The 10,343-nt window shown below is 46.1% G+C and overlaps 1 long non-coding RNA gene across 1 annotated transcript; it reads right to left on the minus strand.

Moving 5' to 3' along the window:
- Nucleotides 1-8,109: 8,109 nt before the first annotated feature.
- Nucleotides 8,110-9,463, minus strand: LOC138118827 (uncharacterized). The gene is made up of 3 exons (XR_011155297.1): nt 9,386-9,463; nt 8,676-8,733; nt 8,110-8,331 (listed from the first exon to the last, which is right to left on the minus strand). It is a non-coding gene; the product is annotated as an uncharacterized lncRNA (long non-coding RNA).
- Between the last annotated feature and the right edge of the window lie 880 nt (nt 9,464-10,343).

Consider the following 10,343-nt stretch of genomic DNA (forward strand, 5'->3'; position numbering starts at 1 on the left):
AGATCGAGGGCAAAAAACATGCAACAGTGGCTCTAATGGTCCATCCAAATCTGAGTGATTCACTAAATTTTCTCCCAGTAAATTAGAAACAAACACCTGGAAACAAACACTAACACAACATGCGAGTGACCCTTCTGGTTGAAAGCTCAGCACCTTAATGACAGAGACATTTGTGTTCCTGTGCACTTATCCAAGGTTGCCCTAAAAGCCATGCCTTTGCAGTTTACAAGCTGGTGGACGCAAACCAGTAAACTCACTCTGCACCTCCTTCCCAGCTAGAAATGAGAATGAGGGATAGTGGCTATTACAAGATAATCACACCCAGGGGGAAATTCCCAAGCTCTAGTATCTCTGTTTCTCAGATCAGGGTAATCTCATTGCACTTAGCTAGCCATTGGCAAAGCTTGTCAGGCCAGGCTGGCTTGACATTCTCAGCTTTCAGGAGCCTGTCCTATTTCTGGAGGCTGCTGCATCGCCCAGGCAGCCTTGTGTTGACATCACATGCTCAGTAATATGAAGGCGAGGTTTATTTTCTGAAAACCTACCATTTTCACCTATAAAGCCTAAATGAAAGTAAATGAAAGTCCAAATTCTATTTCTATTGACACCTGTGCTATTTTGCAGCAGCTCCAAAGGAGTAATGATGTATACATTGAGACAGGACGACAGTCAGACATCTGTCCTGTTGACTGATCTGCAGGAGAGGGAACACAAAAAGGTCCATTACACACACTGAGGCAAATACTCTTATAAAGACAGTAATGGGAGAAAAATCCCCACCCACATTTCTTGCCCCTAGATTTCTATTAGGAAGGAGACCCTGCTCTGTTTGGCTCTGGAAGGAAGACAAGAGTCTTGGATTTCAGTGTGAATTGCAAGTAGGCAAGGGTAGGAAACACCAGCTCTTGACTGTAACCAGGGAAAACCAGGTAGCTTCCCCTTCCTCTTCTCCTGTTGTGAATGTCCCTCGCCCCTAATCCTCCTCTTTGGATGTCCCCATGGATCACAGTCTGGGGTCCTGCCACCCCCAGGGTGCCCCCTGGCACCAGAGCCAAGCCAGTGATCTGGGAGCAAACCCCAGCCCAGTTCTCATCACAAAGGCTGGCACTGTCCTGCCCGTGCTGGAGGGAGTTTTTAGCCCCAGAAATGCTGAGCCCTGGCATCCCACAGCCACACACCTCATGCATGGGCTGCTGGTGTGGCATCTGTGGCTCCTGTGGCTCCTGTGACAGCCTTATTTTAATATATTTGTGCTGAATAATACACATTTCCTGTGAAGAAAGGTGGGTATTTCTGTGTCAAGGGAACTTAGCATCTCTGAACAGTGAGCAGCCATTTCCTCCAAGCTGTAGTATTCAACCTGGTAATCAACCCTATTAGCACTAAAAGGAGCTGTCTAAATGCCAAGCCAGGTTCAATAAATAAGCACTAGCACATTTAGAAATGGCTTAGAAAGGAGAATTAAAAGTTTTGCTGCTAATTATGTATCTTATTTTAGATTTTCTGTCAGTTCTAGTGCTTCCATTCAAATGAGACAGTCATTTGCTGCCAAGATGAAGGAAATGAGATGACCTGAAAGTGGGCAAAGTGTTCATCCATAGCAGAAAGCTAACACAGACCCCAGCTCCTCTTGTAAGCCTCTAGAAACCATAGCAATAGGGTCAACAGATCTAAAAGTAAAGGTGCCTTCTAGCCTTCTGTTACAGTGAGTCCCAGATGCTCTGAATACCTCTTTATCTCACCAGAGCCAGGAAACCCCGGGAGGCAAAGGAGAGGCAGGCAGGCAGGCTCCTCTGACCAGCCGAAGGTATGCAGCCCAGGAGGCAGTCAAGCAGGAGCAGGGAGCACAGCTTGCTGGAGGCACACTTTATAAGCAGCTTCAAAATCTGTGTGGGTTTTAACAACCAACCCTGCTCCTCAAGACCCAGCTGCCTTCAACACTGCCAGAATGGGAGCGGTCTGGTGCTTTGATGTGGTAATGACATATAACTGATACTGATGGCAAAGGCTAATCCACTCTGCCCTGTAATGTTCCCAGTCAATCATGCAATATTCTGTTATTGGAAAAGCTCATTTTTGCCCCTCTGATGGTAATCAGTGTATGCCCTGAAGCACGAGCCTTGATAGCCTGTGTAATTTGCAACCTAGCTAAGTGTAACTGTGGATGTTAATCCTATTTATACAAATGCCTGGCAAGCAAAGGTAGGGTTGTTGGGACAAGCTGCAGGGCAGGGGAAGGCATAGAGCCAGATTTCCAGGAATTCCCCTTCCACAGATTTCAAGCTGCTGCACCCCAGTGATGGGAGACTGAGAGGTTTGGTGTGGACAAAGAGAAGGAGCACAGGCAGTGACTGCACTTGTGTCACTCCCGCTGCCTGATATTTATTCTGGAATATGCTGGAGCACACTTCACCACAGTGCCCATCCCCTCCTTTGGGCAACCACTCTCTACCTGACTGTCCCGGGTTGCAGTGTATTCCATTACCATCCTCATGAGCCGTTGAAATCAGGTGGGGCAGTGTTTCCTTGCCTCCTCCCCCCAGACTATCTTTCTGTTAATGGCCCATCATTGTCCTGCTGCATGACTCAGAGATAACTCCCTCCGGACTATCTTCTGTTAACGAGCCTAATCAACACTTGGCCTCATGACTCATTACCCCATTGTGAGATGCTCCACCCAGAGGGAGAAACCAAGCATCCCATCGTGGATATAATCTGAGATTCTGAACACCAGAGAGAACTCTTCCACTGGATTTTCAGAGGATAGGAGCTCCATAGCCACCACAGGACCTTCTGAGGAAGAGCAGAGCTTTTTTACAGAATCACCACTTCAGAGGACTGTAGCCGCCATTCTACCAGACTGCTACCACCACCCTGACTAACAGGGAGTCAGGTTGTATCTTGACTCTGTCAGTTTGAACCACTGTTTTCTTTTATTTTTTCTTTTTCTTTAATTTCCCCATTAAATTGTTATTCTGACTTGGTGCCTCCCACTGGTTTGTTTTCAAACTAGTACACTGACTAATGCCATCCAGAGGGACCTGGACAGGCTTGAGAGGTAGGTCCATGAGAAACTCATGAAGTTCAACAAGGCCGGTGCAAGGTCCCCTGCATGGGTCACGGCAGCCCTAAGGACAAATACAGGCTTGGCAGAGAGTGGAGTGAGAGCAGTCCTGAGGAGAAGGACTTTGGGTGGTGCTTGAGAGGAGAAGCTCAACATGATCCAGTGATGAGTGCTCGCAGCCCAGAAAGCCAAATGTGTCCTGTGTGAGCTGAAATAGGGCCCATGGTCAACACCCTAAGTGATGCTTAACCTCAATTAGGAGCCTAATATTGTCAACAGCCAGGAACAGACACCTCCAGTGAGCAAGTCGGAGTAGTAAGCACCCAGCCTGGGGGGAAAAGAGATGTGGACACAGCTCTCTAGTTACCCACCCTAAAAGTGCAGCGAAAGGCATTTCCTCACCTCATCAGGGTGCAGTGAGGCCTAAACATGTTAAATGGCATATTCAGGGGGAACCAAGCCCTGAGGGGTGCTCAGCTTCTCTGCTTGGCTGCTCAGTACTGAAAACACCTTCCTAACTGCCTGGTGCAGGACTAAACTGGGAGTCGAGGTTATGTGTTCAGAGAGGCACCAAATCTGCTGCCCTCACAGGTGGGTACAGACTTGCACTGGTGATAGGTAATCACTCACCCCACCTATTTTACCAAGGAGAGGGAGGAAGGGAGGTCACTCCTTTCCAACTGCAGGAAAGCCACCGTTTCCAGGAATTCATGCCTTCAGGTGAAAACTCACCAAAGAAATCTTTCAGGCCTCAGAGAAGAGAAAGGTCTAATGTCACTGAGCCTGGGCCTTGCAGGAGATGTTACCTGCTGATGACAATGATCCCATCAGTACAGGTGGGACCCAGTGACACAGGGACCCAGCCCCCCAGCAGCATGTCCAGACATGGATTTCCCAGGGCTTGTTCCCTTCCCAAAAGCACTGCAACACCCAGCCCCTGCACCCTGATGTGTTACTGCTGGCACCATCCCTTGTCCTGTAGGGTTGAAGAAATACCAACATTTCCCTGGTCTTGTTCCAGGTTTAGCAAACATCAGCTGAAACCCAAATCTTCCCCAAATACAAACCAAGGAAAGCTGAGCTTCAGGACTGTTTCATTAAGAATGATACCTCTGGAAAACATAAACTACACTGAGTTTGCTGTGCTTTGTTTTCCTGCTGTTCTTCTCTAGGAATGACTCGTACTTGGGCAAGGAACACCAGACACACTAAGAGCACACACTTGTGGGTGCATGCAGCACTTACCACGCCAGCACATCATCTCTGTCTTGTGACACCCATTTAGTTTTCTTTTCAGAGCAAGGCTGACAGCTTGGCCCTGTCACACATTTCTATAGCTGCAGGGACCCCAATGATGGCCAAGAGACCCACCTTGAGGTTCCAGCTGCAGGGTCCAAGGTCAGCAGCAAGGATAGGCTGGCAGAGGATGGAAATGTATTTAATTGTAACCAATAATATAGATGGAGAAGAATAGATGAGCATTTAGGCACATTTGTTTTCTTCCAGACCTGAGAAAGAGTTGGTACAGCCTAGAACACATTTTCCTACCCAACTACACACTACAATTGGTCTAATAAAAACGTATTTCATTTGCCTACAAAAATCACCCTTCTGGGCACATTACAGCCATAAAGGATGATGTTTTCTATTCCTGGCTTCTTTTAAAAGGCCAAGTCTTGCTGCTGTATTATTGAATTCACCAGACACATGGTGCAGCCCAGTGAGCACTGCTGTAAGAGTCTTCACATTACAGTTCTCTAGACTTGATCCTTCATGCACATAAATGGATTTTACACTCATGGTGCTCCTGGGACACCCAGGCAGCTGCTTCAGGTTTTTGGCAGTTTAAGTAAGATTAGTATCAGGCCCAAGAGCTTGTGTGCCTTGCAACAGCCCACGTGTTGCGGGCACTTTTACCTCGGTGAGCTCGTACCTGTGACAAAGAGTGGGACTGGGATACCCAGCTGGGATGATGCGTGCAAAACTGATGGTTAATCGTGGGCATGGATAATCAAATCTAGATGAAAACAGGCAAAATTGCCCCAGGATCTGGTTGTGATACACATGCCAGCAAGTAGCTTCTGGTCCTTTTGGCATCCCTGAGACCATGTGAAAAGATGGTTTGGTCAAAAGGATGTATTAAAAGCAGAACCTTGTACGCCCCCCCTTGGAATTATGTGGGCTTAAGGCTGCTCCTGCCACCCACTGCCTCTGAGCTCTTTTTCTCCTGTGCTATTACTGAAACAACCTAAACATCATGTTTTAGTTATAAAGTGAGTTTAGTGGATGAAAGGGCGGGAGGAAAGGGGGATTAAATTTACTGCTTCAGTGACTACAGATCTGAAATAAATCTCCAATTCAATGATAGATCAATAACATCAAGATTGGGTTTAAATTATTAATAAACTATGAGAAACAAGGATAATTATTCTATGAGTCACAGCTCTCTAATGCACTGCACATCTTTTCTCCAAGACATCTGCATTGAAGCACGACCTGCCTATCTTTTGGCAGAAAGCTGTAGCCAAGAAGTTAATGCTTTTTGTTTTGCTAGCTAAGCATTTCATAAACCCTTGTGGGCTGAGAAAGTCTGATGACAATGTTGTGCTTCACTCATGGAGAAACCCTTAGGCCAGGATCCCCTAAAACACTGAGGTGTCTAATGAGCCCCTGGAAATCAATGTGATTGATTTGAATCAAATTTGTGAATGGTTCAGAAGGCCCTCAAATGTACTTTGAAGCCTGGATGTCTGGAGATGGAGTTGTGCTAGCCTAAAAGGAGATGCTGGCCTTGAAGCCCGTCTTACTGGTGGCAAGGAGGAAGCACAACCTGAGGACTGCATAAGGCAGGGAGGGGAGGAAGAGTTTTTGCACATTGATGGTAGACTGAACTGCTAGTCGATTTCAAGTGAATTAACTTCCCCTTTTCAGGCAAAAAGAGAGGGAACCATCAGCCTGAGGAGGCTTGCTAAAATCAGGAAGCTGAAGACTGGAATATTCCTCCATTCTGTGTCATTACCGTCTCTGCTGGCTGAGGCAGCCCACGTTGGCATGCTTAGGTTGGAGATGCTGAGCACCTCTGGGCATCTTCCCACCTCAGCAGGTGTCATCCCTCAGCTGTGACCTCAGGACTTAGGGTGGTGATGGAGAGCAGCCTTCCAGGCGCATCTCACGGCAAAATCAGCTAATCCCCGCTCTTTGACAGAGTGGACTGGGGTCACATTCCCTCAGAGCACTCTTGGGGATGTTCTTTAGCTGCTGGGCTATCAGGTGAGGGGCTTAGCATTGCCCTGGCTTACCAGGAGGGCACCCTACTTAAGAGGAGAGGAACAGAACTCAGGAGACAGGTCATGAAATGCATTTATCCTTGTGAAATTAGCTCTGCAGCATGCAGAGGGGATAATTGCCCTCACAAAGCTGAGGACAGCACAGAGGAGAAGGGTTACTTCCAGCGCATAAGAATGGACAGGGAGTCTTGGCAGCAGCTGTGCAGAGTCTCCTATGGTCTTACTGCTTTCCTTGCCACTGGACAAAACAAAGTTGTATCAGTCCTAAAATCACCCTCCTGCTGACCTCAGCTTACATGGTTCTGCAAATGGCACCGGGTGACCCCCATTCAGCTGGCAATATGATATCCCTCTGCACTCACATGGACTGGCACTCTGCTGGGACGCCCCTCTTTTACCACAGCATGTCCAGCAGCATCTGAGGCTTTCCATACACCCTTCCACTCTCTGCCTTCACCTGAAGTTGTCAGTCAGGGTACAAGATCATTCTGAGCCTATAACACGGACCTATCAAGGTGTCCAGCCACTATTGTCTGTATAATGTAGAGATAATTTTTTTAGAGCTCCTGTGACATACTAGTTTAAAGATACCTGTGGCCTTGGCAAATGAAAAAACAAACTACAAAATCATGACAATAAGATACAGAACAAACTGTGTTTGGGGTTTGACTTTGATCTGATTCCAGGTAAGGAGTGAGGGATGTTTTTTAAATTTTTAAAAAATTTATTTATATCCATTAGTAATTCAACAAGGCCTTTACACATCACTGCTTTCTTATTAGTTACCTATGAATTGTAAAGGATTCTGGGGACAGCACACACAAATTAATGCATCTGTGGATGAAAACTTATGAGGAATAGGGAGAGTAGTGGTGCTCTGGTGCCTCCATTGTGTGTTTGCTCTACCAGCTCTCCTGAGACAGTAAAATGCCATAATTTCTGCCTTGCACATGCGGAGTAGAGCCCAGTAAAGGGCTATGTGCAGGTTAACTGGGATCAGTATCAAGCCCAAATCTTATGGAAACCCCTGTTCCTGGGACCAGGGGGTAGGTGGGTGACTTGGGATGCTCCATGGGTCAGGCTGGTGTTTGCTTGAGGATGAGACGTGCTCAGACCGACCAACCTGCCTGCCCATGAGGGGCCGGGGTGCAGCCTCAGCAATGCATGGACAGCTGCCTGCATGCACCCCAAATCATGGCCAGGCCCTCAAGGACAGCTCAGGCCAGCCCTGCGGGGAGCTGGAACTGTGGGGTGCCCTCTCACAAACCTTCACATGGGGGGAAATCTCTTTTTGTTTACATTCATGTAATGACTTTAGCCAGGGAACTTTTAAGACTGGTTTCCCTTGATTTGTCATCAGAGGTTTTACTTCAGTCCGTAACATTTTCAAAATTTGGGGAAGAAATAAAGTCTGCACTCTTTCAGGGTGAAAGTTATGAATTAATTGCAGTTATTTTTATAAATGTTGGATAATTAAATTTGCATGTTAAATGTTTATAACATATTTACAATTTATATGAATGTAATTTATAAAATATAATCCAAAAAATTACCTTGGAGCGTGTTCATGGAACAGTGTAACAGCTTTCCCTAAAACAGCTGCTTATACCCATTTCCCTTGGTGCCAAGCACGTGGTAACATATGTTAAGAAAAAAGTTTAAAAAAATCATTTGGATATTCCTATAAAGATTGTTCTTAATGAACTGAGGGCTGTTTAAAATACACTGAAAAAGAGTTTGGTCTTTGTTTGCCTCTTAACAAGATTGTTTATTCAATTCCCTTTCTCTGCCTTCCCTCTGCCAGGAAGATTAGACATGTCTATATGTTTACATCGGGCAGACGCGAGGAGAGAGCCACATCTCCAGATGGTGTAAATCCGTGTTGCTGCAGCAGCGTTGGGGGTGGGAAGGGTGGTATTATGCTGATTTACTGTGGCTGGGGAATCAGACCTATTTTTTTCCCCCAGCTGGAAGAGCAGCCTGTAAAATAAAAATCACACATCACAGTTGATTTGAGAGATGCTGTGTAGGATTTATCTGTCTAACAAAATAAAAAAAGAAAATTAAAAAACCCCTCTGCAGAGGCTGGCAGCATCCCTTTTAATACAGCTGATGTTGAAGGGCCCAAAGACAACCCCTTGGACAGCCACAACTTCCAATTTATTAATAGCAGGGGCACAGCAGAGGCTGCCAGGCTGTGAGTGTCTCAGGCCCACTGTAAGTTTCCAGTTGTTCAGTGTTCCTGTTGCTTGCCTGTGTATGGCATAAATACAGCCTAACGTGACTGAGCTATATAGAAAAATGTTACCAATTACTCTGCTTACCTGGATTCCTTCAGCACAGATCCTGTGGGCTGAGCTGATGGAGAATGTGTCGCTAGTGCTGGAGGGGAGAGAAAAGTCTTTCTTTAAAAATAAAAAAAAAAAGATCCTCTTTTTGTGTAGAACAGCAGGTTGGTTGGTTTTTTCCCTGCCTTGAGATTTCTTGTCATTTCATTATTTTGTATTTCAGATAAAACCTTCTCACCTTAACGAGGAACATTTTCCCCCATCGGTTTTAATGGTATAATAAATTGAGGGAGAGCAAAGAAAAAGCTTCTGAAAATGAACCGTAAAAAAAGTTGCTGGAGACCAAGGGCAGGCTTTGCAGAGGGAGAGACAAGAGTTACAAGTTAATTTACTTTGCCTTTCTGTTCAGGTTTCATCTGTAAACAGCTTGGGTCTCCTTATTTTAGAGACTCTTTGGAAGGGTGTATGTGGCTGCACAGGGGCAATGGGGTGCAGAGGACTGGTGGTGCCCCTCTGTGGGAAGGTCATGGTGCTACAAGCATGGGGAGTGAACCCCAAACGGTCATTTGGGCCCAAGTACATCATACAGGCAGATGCAGTGCCCTGAGGGGCTCGCTGCCAGAACAGCACCTTTCTCCTCCAGGTTTGCCTTCATTCAGCAGCCACAGGCTGCACATTTCCCTCTGTGTGCTGAGCACAGCAGACCTGGGGTCTGTTACAGCCCACATCTACTGGGTCAGTTGTACCTCTCGGCTTGTCTCACGTGCTCTCGCAGGTGATACAGCTCTTGTGCAACCGACCTCAGCGTCTCCACACCAGGTGACCTTGTTTCCAAAAAATCAGAGAGGACGGAGGGAAGAGATTTAGGGCAGGCATATGCGGAAGTAGGTGGGAGAGAGGAGGGGCACCTGTGGACATGCAGGGATCTGGGGAAAGAGGGCTACAAGGAGGCATTTGGGGAGGGCAGTAGGGTGGCAGAGGAGACGGTAGGAAAGAAAATGTAGAAAAGGAAGACGTGGTAAAAGAGAGAGGTAAAGATGGCTGTGACAAGGAGCAAGAAAAAGCATTGAAATGCAGGTTACTGCTCAGATTACATAAGCCACTCTTACAAAAGAAAAAAAACAATGAAAAGAGATCAAAAGAAGCCAAAAAAGCCCTGTGAACCATTGTAGTGTACAAATTCTTGAAGACATATTAAATGTTGACACTGGGTCCCTAATGAGGCATTCCCATATTTGATTTTCCTTGGTAAATCTTCCTGTGTCTACATACTAGCTCTCTACTGAAACAGTCTGAAACAAAATTCATATATCACCTGAATTCTAATTGTGATGTGCAAATCCAAGAAACGACTGCTTAGGATAGCCCTGAGAGAGGTTTCTGCATGCATTTGCTTCCTGTCTTTTTTGGTGGTTTCAGACTCTCAGCCTCTTGCCAGGATAGATTTGTCCTCAAAGGTGCAGCTCACATGTATCCCTGACAAGAATACTTGGTTTCCACTTGGAAAGATCTTTAAAAAATTACCCTTATGTGTGTAAACAGTTTATTTTCTCATTCTTAAGAGCTGGCAAATTTTTATGGAGAAAAATGCAAAAATGAGCAGAAAACATTTCTGTGGATAACCCCCAAGGAGGACCAATGCATGAATTCCTTAGGAAATAGGTAACCCTTCAAGGAATAGCCTGGCTCTTTCATGCTGGCTGT

This window comes from Aphelocoma coerulescens, chromosome 1 (assembly GCF_041296385.1).
Source record: "Aphelocoma coerulescens isolate FSJ_1873_10779 chromosome 1, UR_Acoe_1.0, whole genome shotgun sequence".
NCBI classification, from domain to species: domain Eukaryota; kingdom Metazoa; phylum Chordata; class Aves; order Passeriformes; family Corvidae; genus Aphelocoma; species Aphelocoma coerulescens.